Source organism: Ursus arctos, chromosome X, assembly GCF_023065955.2.
Source record: "Ursus arctos isolate Adak ecotype North America chromosome X, UrsArc2.0, whole genome shotgun sequence".
NCBI classification, from domain to species: Eukaryota; Metazoa; Chordata; class Mammalia; order Carnivora; family Ursidae; genus Ursus; species Ursus arctos.
Genome location: NC_079873.1, coordinates 77013422 through 77024370, shown reverse-complemented (window position 1 = coordinate 77024370; position 10949 = coordinate 77013422). Strand labels below are relative to the sequence as shown.

At 36.7% G+C, this 10949-nt stretch overlaps 1 pseudogene; it reads left to right on the top strand.

Moving 5' to 3' along the window:
- The first annotated feature begins 3867 nt into the window (after positions 1 to 3867).
- LOC113244323 (trafficking protein particle complex subunit 10-like) lies at positions 3868 to 6991 on the top strand (annotated as a pseudogene).
- The last annotated feature ends 3958 nt before the right edge of the window (positions 6992 to 10949 follow it).

Here is a 10949-nt window from a genome sequence, read left to right as displayed (position 1 = left end):
ACAGCAGCATTATTTATAATGATACAAAGTTGGATAACTAAATATCTACCAACAGGGAGATGTTTATTTACATCCAAAAATGGAATATAATGCAGCTATTAATAGCCATGTTTTCAAAAAACATTCACTTCCTGGGAAGATATTAATATAATAGGTAATAAAATGCAGATATGCAACTACATGTGCAAACTTATACTAATTTAAAAAAGATACACCTTGTGAAAGGAGTCCAGTACATACATCAAAGTGTTGGTGATGGTGAGGTTATAGGTAATTTTAATTATAGAAGTATTTCCCAATAACTTTCAAATTTTCTTATGGCCATAATTTACTTCTAAAATCAGATAAATGACAAGCATGATTTATGAAGGAAAATTTATGACTCTGCCTGCTTTCCCTTTGTGGACATGTTCCTGGATAATTTACATTGCTTTGGAATTTTTAATTTTTAATTAAAAATTGCTAGTGTTTTTTTCCCCACTCTCTTAGTTCTGATTTTACCCCCAAATTTCTTAAGAGACACTGGTCCTTTTTTGAAATATGTTCTCTAAAATCAAATTTCTTTACTGATCTGAAGATCATATTTGACTATGAATCTGAATTATTGCAAGTATATCTCTTGGAAACATTCCGATTAAAATATTAATTGGGACACTCACCACCAATTTTCTGCATAACTCCTTTGTGAAGTGAATTCATAAGACAAATTTCTTTGAAGACATTCTCCTGTTGTCCTCCTTCACCCCCCTTTTTAAAAAAAGATTTTATTTATTTATTTGAGAAAGAGAGAGATAACAAAAGAGAGCAGAGCAGGAGGGAAGGGCAGAGAGAGAAACAGTCTCCCTGCTGAGCAGGGAGCCCAATGTGGGACTTGATCCCAGGACCCTGGAATCATGACCTGGGCTGAAGGTAGCCACTTAACTGACTGAGCCACCCAGGCGCCCTCTTTCATCCCTTTTAAAAGTCTTTCCTCCCTTTTTCCTTGTCTCACTTTCTCTTCCCTCTCCATTCTCTTTTTCTGGTTTCTCTTCCCCTCCTTTATCTTTTCCTGCCTGTCCCTTTCTTTCACTTCTGCTCTGACCAACTATATCTACTTAACTTTCTTTGCTTACTCTTCTCCATTTATCTTTGTTTTATGTTAGTCTTACTTTTTCCTACATGAATTCTTTTGATTTTCCAGTCAATTCTCTGTACCCTACTTATCTATCAGTCCTAAAGATTGATGCCTTGGACATACTGTTTATAGACTGGCATAACCTTTCTTCTTTTTTTCCTATTAAGAAAAAATCATTTTTGTAACTTGATCAGCATTGGCCACTGGAGTTTGATGGTTATGTTGCTGATACACGTTCATTTTACTTTCCACTATAACTCTTAGACTCTCTTGTGATTTCATTTTACGTTGGTGCATTTGATTCTTCTTTCCTTTGTGAATCACATTACATTTATGAATGCTTTATCAAATCTTTTTTTATTGATTTCTGCCCATTTAAGAATTTTATCCTGCTTGTACTCTATTTTTATGCCTATCCTGCAATGTGCAGGAACACCTGCAAATTTTATTAGGCATCCTCCATCTTCTACTCTCCAAGTAGTAAATAAAAATATTGAATTGTATTGAACTCAGAGTGGACCCCTAAGGGACCTATCTGACACCTTCACCCAATGCAGTATTGAACTGTCAGTAACAACTTCTTGTGCTCGATTTGTTTTAACTAGTTCTGTTAAACTGTTCTAAACTATTCATCTTATGACACTTCCATCTAATTCATCCTTTTAAAACATTTTTGCTAGCCCAAGTCTCCACCAACTTTTTCTTTTTTAAAGTACTAAGCCTATCCTCTTGAAGGAAGGATTGAATTATAATTTCACATGATTTGTTTTTGACAAACTCATGCTACCTGTTACTTGTCTTTTTATTTCTTTCAGGTTTACATTGATCACTATCAACAGCTTCACATATTGTGTTAGCTCTTCATTGCAATGATTCAGTGGCGAATTTATTGATTTATTGCCTTCTGGAGTCATGTTATTCTCTCCACACAGCCCTCCTACACTTTCTGAAGATCTTGGTTGTTCAACAGGCTACTAAAATAGCTGCCTTTTTATCTATACAATTTATCTTGGTTTCAAAGGATAATCTCATGGTCCATAATACAGGCTATGGCCATAAAGTATTTTCTGTTCTTCATAGTGAGTGTTCAGTTCTAAAACATTCCATTTGTAAATTTATTGAATAGAGTTGGTTCTCTATTTTTGCTTTATATTTGTTTCTCAAGATCAGATATTTATTTTGGAGGCATCTCTATAATTCCTATTCCAACCCCTACTGCCCCACAGACAAATAAAGCTCTTAAAATTATTTGTATGATAGAAAAGGATTTTTTTTATAACCAAGGGGTGACAAAGACATTTCTGACTATAGTGTAAAATAAAGAAGCCATAGAAGAAAATATTGATAATATTGGTTTCTTAAAAATAATAGTAATAAAAAAATAAACTCCAAATGGATGAAAGACCTCGATGTGAGACAGGAATCCATCAAAATCCTAGAGGAGAACATAGGCAGCAACCTCTACGACATTGGCCAAAACAACCTTTTTCATGACACATCTCCAAAGGCAAAAGAAACAAAAGATAAAATGAACTTGTGGGACTTCATTAAGATAAAAAGCTTCTGCACAGCCAAGGAAACAGTCAAAAAAAACTAAGAGGCAGCCCACGGAATGGGAGAATATATTTGCAAATGACACTACAGATAAAGGACTGGTATCCAAGATCTACAAAGAACTTCTCAAACTCAGTACACGAGAAACAAATAAACAAATCAAAAAATGGGCAGAAGATATGAACAGACACTTTTCCAATGAAGACATACAAATGGCTAACAGACACATGAAAAAATGTTCAAAATCATTAGCCATCAGGGAAATTCAAATCAAAACCACACTGAGATACCACCTTATGCCAGTTAGAATGGCAAAAATAGACAAGGCAGGAAACAACAAATGTTGGAGAGGATGTGGAGAAAGGGGATCCCTCCTACATTGTTGGTGGGAATGCCAGTTGGTACAGCCACTCTGGAAAACAGTGTAGAGGTCCCTTAAAAAGTTAAAAATTGAGCTACCCTATGATCCAGCCATTGCACTACTGGGTGTTTACCCCAAAGATATAGACATAGTGAAAAGAAGGGCCATATGCACCCCAATGTTCATAGCAGCATTGTCTACAATAGCTAAATCGTGGAAGGAGCCGAGATGCCCTTCAACAGATGACTGGATTAAGAAGTTGTGGTCCATATATACAATGGAATATTACTCAGGTATCAGAAAGAACAAATTCTCAACATTTGCTGCAACATGGACGGCACTGGAGGAGATAATGCTAAGTGAAATAAGTCAAGCAGAGAAAGACAATTATCATAGGATTTCTCTCATCTGTGGAACATAAGAACTAGGATGATCGGTAGGGGAAGAAAGGGATAAAGAAAGGGGGTAATCAGAAGGGGGAATGAAGCATGAGAGACTATGGACTATGAGAAACAAACTGAGGGCCTCAGAGGGGAGGGGGGGTGGGGGAATGTGATAGACCAGTGATGGGTAATAAGGAGGGCACGTATTGCATGGTCCACTGAGTGTTATATGCAACTAATGAATCATCGAACTTTACATTGGAAACCGGGGATGTACTGTATGGTGACTAACATAATATAATTAAAAAATCATTTAAAAAAAATCATGACGAGAAGTGGTGGGGCTGACTGGCCATGCAGGGCAGCTGGCTCAGGAACTGCCTCACGTAGCCTGATGGGTGTCCCTGTTGTGGTACTGCTCAGGCTCGGGCTGGCCTGGAGGCCAGTGATGGTCCATGGATGCCCCTGCAGAGCCGCTGCTGCTGGTGACCTACACCATGGAAAACAAACCCATTGTCACCTGTGCTGGAGATCAATTTTGATTTACCTCTATTTATCCAATGCTTCCCCAGCAGCTTCCAAAAGAACAGATGGAATGGAGAAGGTACTATGGCTGGGCTTCAACGATGATTTACCTAGAATCTAACTTTGTTCAATTCAAAGGGGAACTGCTGCTCAAAAAAGGAAACAAAGTCCCTCTTACTTTACCCTTTCTTCATATTTATTGGATGAAATGCTGTGATATTGGTGTATAAAGTTACAGTAAAAGACGACCTTACCAAGTGGAAGAATGTTCTGAAAGGTCATAGCCCTGTGGACTGGCTAATAGTGGTGGTTAAAAACTGAATGAGAAGAAATCAGAGAGGGAGACAAATCATGAGAGACTCTTGACTCCAGGAAACAAAGTGAGGGTTGTGTAAAGGGAGGTGGGTGGGGGGCTAGGGCAAATGGGTGTTGGGCATTAAGGAGGGCACATGATGTGATGAGCACTGGGTGTTGTATGCAGCTGATGAATCATTGAACACTACATAAAACCTGGAGATGTACTATATGTTGGCTATTTGAATTTAAATAAAATAAAGTTAACAAAATAAAATGATGCCAAGAAAAAAAAAAAAACAAAGCCAACATCCTTCCCCAAACTTCTATTGTGGACAAAATAAGAAATGTTTTTTTGTATTAAACAGAGTGGCAGGTGTTTCATGCTCTCTAACCCCTTAAAGGACTCTTCTTGAACTCAGGAATCCTTGGAATATCTTCCTTACCAAATTCAGGACATTGCTTCTTATGTCTTTTACCAAAAATCTAGGCAAGTTTGAGGATGACCTGAGAACCTTGAGGGAGAGGACTGAGCCAGGCTGGAGCTTTTGTATTTCATGGTTCAGGAGGAACTTGCCTTTATATTCAATATGCTGTAGCAATTTGAAGATGCCCTGGTACAATATAATGTACTGGATGCCCTGTTTTCTCAGTATGTTGTCAGCTTTGGTTCTGGGGATGGTGCCAACTGTCTGACTTTTTTCTGCCAGCCAGTGAAAAGCTTGAATGGATTGATCTTCCAAAAGTCCATAGACAAAAATAGTCCTTAAATTTTTAGGGAACCAGAAAAGGCCCCGAATCGCCAAGGAACTGTTGAAAAGGAAAACCAATGCTGGGGGCATCACAATGCCGGATTTTGAGCTGTACTACAAAGCTGTGATCACAAAGACAGCATGGTACTGGCACAAAAACAGACACGTAGACCAATGGAACAGAATAGAGAACCCAGAAATGGACTCTCGGCTCTTTGGGTAACTAATCTTTGATAAAGCAGGAAAAAACATCCGGTGGAAAAAAGACAGTCTCTTCAATAAATGGTGCTGGGAAAATTGGACAGCTACATGCAAAAGAATGAAACTTGACCACTCTCTCACACCATACACAAAAATAAACTCCAAATGGATGAAAGACCTCGATGTGAGAAAGGAATCCATCAAAATCCTAGAGGAGAACATAGGCAGCAACCTCTACGACATCGGCCAAAACAACCTTTTTCATGACACATCTCCAAAGGCAAGAGAAACAAAAGAAAAAATGAACTTGTGGGACTTCATCAAGATAAAAAGCTTCTGCACAGCCAAGGAAACAGTCAAAAAAATGAAGAGGCAGCCCACGGAATGGGAGAAGATATTTGCAACTGACACTACAGATAAAAGACTGGTATCCAAGATCTACAAAGAACTTCTCAAACTCAATACGCGAGAAACAAATAATGAAATCATAAAATGGGCAGAAGCTATGAACAGACACTTTTCCAATGAGGACATACAAATGGCTAACAGACACATGAAAAAATGTTCAAAATCATTAGCCATCAGGGAAATTCAAATCAAAACCACACTAAGATACCACCTTACGCCAGTTAAAATGGCAAAAATTGACAAGGCAAGAAACAATTGCGGGAGAGGATGCGGAGAAAGGGGATCCCTCCTACATTGTTGGTGGGAATGCAAGTTGGTACAGCCACTCTTTGAAACAGTGTGGAGGTCCCTTAAAAAGTTAAAAATTGAGCTACCCTATGACCCAGCCATTGCACTACTGGGTATTTACCCCAAAGATACAGATGTAGTGAAGAGAAGGGCCATATGCACCCCAATGTTCATAGCAGCATTGTCCACAATAGCTAAATCGTGGAAGGAACTGAGATGCCCTTCAACAGATGACTGGATTAAGAAGTTGTGCTGAGGGCTTCAGAGGGGAGGGGGATGGGGGAATGGGATAGACTGGTGATGGGCAGTAAGGAGGGCACGTATTGCATGGTGCACTGTGTGTTATACACAACTAATGAATCATCAAACTTTACATCAGAAACCAGGGATGTACTGTGTGGTGACTAACATAATATAATAAAGAAACATTAAAATAAAATAAAAGTCCATAGACATGGAGAAGTGTGAATTGATACAGAGGCAAGAAGCCACTCGGTTAGATCTGTGCATTTACCTGTTTTCTCACTGGTGCACCTGTGGGAGGTCGCTCAGTATGACCTTGTGTAGCTGCACTACTGTATGCAGGAACTGATGCTCTTAGAAGTCTGTTCCACACAGTGCTCTGGACTGCTGACTTGGAGGCACTGCAGAGGATAGAAGGTTGTTGTGACTGAGTGGAGATAGACTCAAACATTGCCTACACTGTGGGTTAATGGAGTTGTGCTACAGAAATGCTTAAGTCCTTGGGCTATCTGTGTGGACTGTGTCAGAAAAAGGACCTAACTCAGAGGATCTCAATGGGATAGTTGATCCTTTGGCAGGTTTGGGAGCTGAGTGACCTGAAACATCCAACACAGCTCAGAGTCCTTGTAAGAAATTCAAAGAAGCATTTTCATCAATAGAAGCTTTTGAAAAACACTACTTAGATCTGTCCCATGCTGCCATCAAAATGCACACTAGCATTGGAAAGATCCTGCCTGCTAATTTCATTGGAAAGCATCCTGCAGTTTTACATGTAATTGATTTTGAACTTTTCCTTGAGTTTCAAACATTTCACACCTGTAGTAAAAGAAGGTTTGTTATGTATGGGATTAATAAGAAGTATAAATAAATTTGTAGAATGAAAAATGTAGAATCTGTCAACCAATTATCATCAGTTTTTTTTTTCCAATTGCTTCTGAAAACTAGATGGGGAGATTTTCAGCTTGCTACTTTAATCCTTACTGTTGATATTTGTTTCTTTTATTTAATTAAATTAATGTAATGTACTTCTATTATATATGCAGGTGGCATATATATGTAGGTGGTATATATAACATATATGATATATAGTATTATAATTGTATTTAATTGAAGAATTAAAATAAATGGAATTATGAGGAATTATGAGGAAATAAAGAATCTATATCCAGTGGCATAAACTGGGATCCAGATTCTTTTTTTGGGAGGAGGATCCAGATTCTTAAATATTTTGTTACATAATATTTTCTCTAGTTTGTATCAGTTGCCTCTTGTGAGGACTGAAAGCCTCAAGGTCAGTGATGTAAAGTACTCTCTGTGATTTAAAATACCTGTTACATCCATGAGAGAGGGGTGCTCTATGACTGACTGAGAGACAATGTGCCCAAATACTGAAAATGTTGCCCGTCTAGCTCCAGTTTTGGAGTTGGGTTCCAGAGAAAAAACCCAGAACTTACATAATTATCATGTGTTTGATAAAATCAGCTTCTCAAAGAGAAGAAACCCCAGCCGGCAGTGTAATTGCTGTTTCAAAGCCCTGGAAAGGGATATAAATTATAAGGGAAAATATGTTTACATTTCTCAAATGTGTGTTTGAAATGTTAACTTGAAATCTGTAATTAAAAGTAATTTTATTAGATAAAACAAAAAATTCATGGCAAAACCACTAAAACAAAAATTAAAAGATAAGTGGCAAACTCAAAAATTTACTTTAAATTTATATCCATGATAAACTACTCTTCCTAATATACAAAGAATTTCCACAATTGGGTCAGAAAATATCAAAAAAATCAATTGAAAAATATGGAAAGAATATTGATAGACATTTCATAGAAAAGGCTCTTAAACATAGGAAAAGATAATGATCTCATTCATAATTACAGAATTGCAATGAGATACCATTTTCACCTCTTTGGCAGATATAAAAAAAAAGTTTGATAACATTCTGTTAGTATGCCTGTGAAAAACAGACAATCTTACTTATTGGTGGAATGTAATTGGTTCAATACTTATGGAAGACAATCTGTCAAAATCGCAATGTATATATCCTTTAACCTAACAACATCTTTTCTATGAACTTATTGTACAAATACACTATAACATTTGTAAAATGAGACATATGCTGCATTAGCCATTGTGGAAATGTTTGTAATAGGAAATGATTGGGCCAAACCTAAATTTCCATTGGTAGAGGACTAAACAAAATATGGTATGCTGATACAATGAAATACCATGAAACATTTCTTAAAGCACTTGATTGAGGTGTGATTGATATAGAAAAAGCTACATGTATTTGTAATGTACACAACTTAATAAGTTTGGAGATAAGCATACACCCGTGAAACCATCACCATTAACTATACCATAAACATATCCATATCATTCAAAAGTTTCCTCCTATCCCCTTTTGTTTGTTTGTTTATTTATTTATTTATTTATTTATTTATTTATTTATGACAGTTTTTTTCAGAGCACTGTTAGTTTTATAACAAAATTAAGAGAAAATTATGAGATTTCCCATACATCCCCTGCCTCTACACATGCATAGCCTCCCTCATTATCAGTATCTGTCACCAGAGTGATACATTTGTTACAATTGATTAACCTATATTGATACATCATGATCACTCCCATTCCATAGTCTACATCAGAGTTCACTCTTGATGTTGTACATTTTATGGGCTTGAACAAATGTATGATGACATGCATCTGTTATTATAGTGTCACATATAGTATTTTCAATGTCTTAGAACTCCTCTGTGTTCCACTTATTCCCCCACCCTTTGTCTCCCACAACCCCTGGAAGCCACTGATCGTTTTACTCTCTTCATAGTTTTGCCTTTAGATTATCATATAATTGGAATCATATAGTAGGTAGCCTTTTTTTTTACATTGGCTTCTTTCACTTAATAATGTGCAATAAAGTTCCTCCATGTCTTTTCATGGCTTGATTGCCCATTTCTTTTCAGCATTGAATAATATTCCATTGTCTGGATGTGCCACAATTTATTTATCTGTTCACCTAGTAAAGGACATCTGAGTTGCTTCCAAGTTTGGAAATTATGAATAAATCTGCTATAAACATTCATATGCAGGTTTTTCTAATCATAGGTTTCCCACTCCTTTGAGTAAATACCAAAGGGAACAATTATTGGATTGTATGGTAAGAGTACGTTTAGTTTTGTAAGAAAAAGACAAACTGTCTCCCAAAGTGGCTGTACCATGTTGCATTCCCACCAGCAGTTAATGAGGGTACCTATGTCCCTATTGCTCCACATTGTCACCATCATTTGGTGGTGTCAATGTTCTGGTTTTAACCATTTAATAGGTACGTAGTGGTATCTTATTGTTGTTTAAATTTGCATTTCCTTGATGATACATGATGTGAGCATGTTTTCATATGCTTATTTGTCATCTGTATAACATGTTTGATGAGGTGTCTATTAAGGCCTTTGGCCCATTTTTAATTTGATGAGATGCCTGTTTAGGCCTTTGGCCCATTTTTAATTTGATGAGATGCCTGTTTAGGCCTTTGGCCCATTTTTAATTGTTTATTTTCTTACTGTTGAATTTTGAGAATTCTTTGTATATTTTGGATTAATAGTTCTTTATCAGATGTGGTTTTTGCAAATATTTCCTCCAAGTCTGCAGCTTTTCTTCTCATTCTTTGACAGTGTATTTTGCAATGCAGAAATTTTTATACTTACTTTTGTGGTAAGAACACTTAACATAAAGTCTACCTTCATAAGAAAATTAAAAGTATACAGTACAGTATTGTCAACTATTGTCTTTAAGATGTAAAGTAGATCTCTAGAACTTATTTATCTTATATAACAAAATTTATACTCTTTGCTATTACCTCCTATTTCTCCCTCCCTTAGTCCCCATTCAACCACTATTCTTTTTTTTTTTTTTAAAGATTTTTTTTATTATTTATTTATTCGACAGAGATAGAGACAGCCAGCGAGAGAGGGAACACAAGCAGGGGGAGTGGGAGAGGAAGAAGGCAGGCTCCCAGCAGAGGAGCCTGATGTGGGGCTCGATCCCATAATGCCGGGATCACGCCCTGAGCCAAAGGCAGACGCTTAACCGCTGTGCCACCCAGGCGCCCCTCAACCACTATTCTACTTTCTGTTTCTATGAGTTCGAGTATTTAAGATTAATTATGTGTTATCATGTAATTTTTGTTCTTCTGTGTCTGACTTATTTCATTTAGCATAATGTGCTTTAGGTTCATCTGTGTTGTTGCAAATGTTATGGTTTACTTCTTTTTTTAAGGTACAATGATAGTCCATTGTATGTATATACCACATTTTCCTTATCTATTCATTTGTCAGTGGACATGTAGGTTGTTTTTGCCTCTTGACTAGTGTAGATAATGCTGCAATAGACAGTGGAGTGCAAATATCTTTTTGAGATCCTGCTTTCAATTACTTTGGAATATATACCCAAAGGTAAGATTGCTGGATTGTATGGTAGTTTTATTTTTAATTTCAGGAGCCACCATATTGTTTTTCATAGCGGCAGCATCAATTTACATCCTTACCAACAATGTAGAAGGGTCCCCTTTTCTCCACATCATTGTCAACACTTCTTATCTTTTATCTATAATTTATTTTATTTTTGATAATAGTCATCCTAAAGGGTATGAGATGATACCTCATTGTAGTTTTGATTTGCATTTCCTTGATGATTAGTGATATTAAGCACCTTTTCATATACCTGTTTGCTATTTGTATGTCTTCTTTTGAGAAACATCTATTTGAGTCTTTGTCCATTTTTTGCCTTTTCACTTTGTTGATAATTTTCTTTGCTGCTAGAAGCTTTTT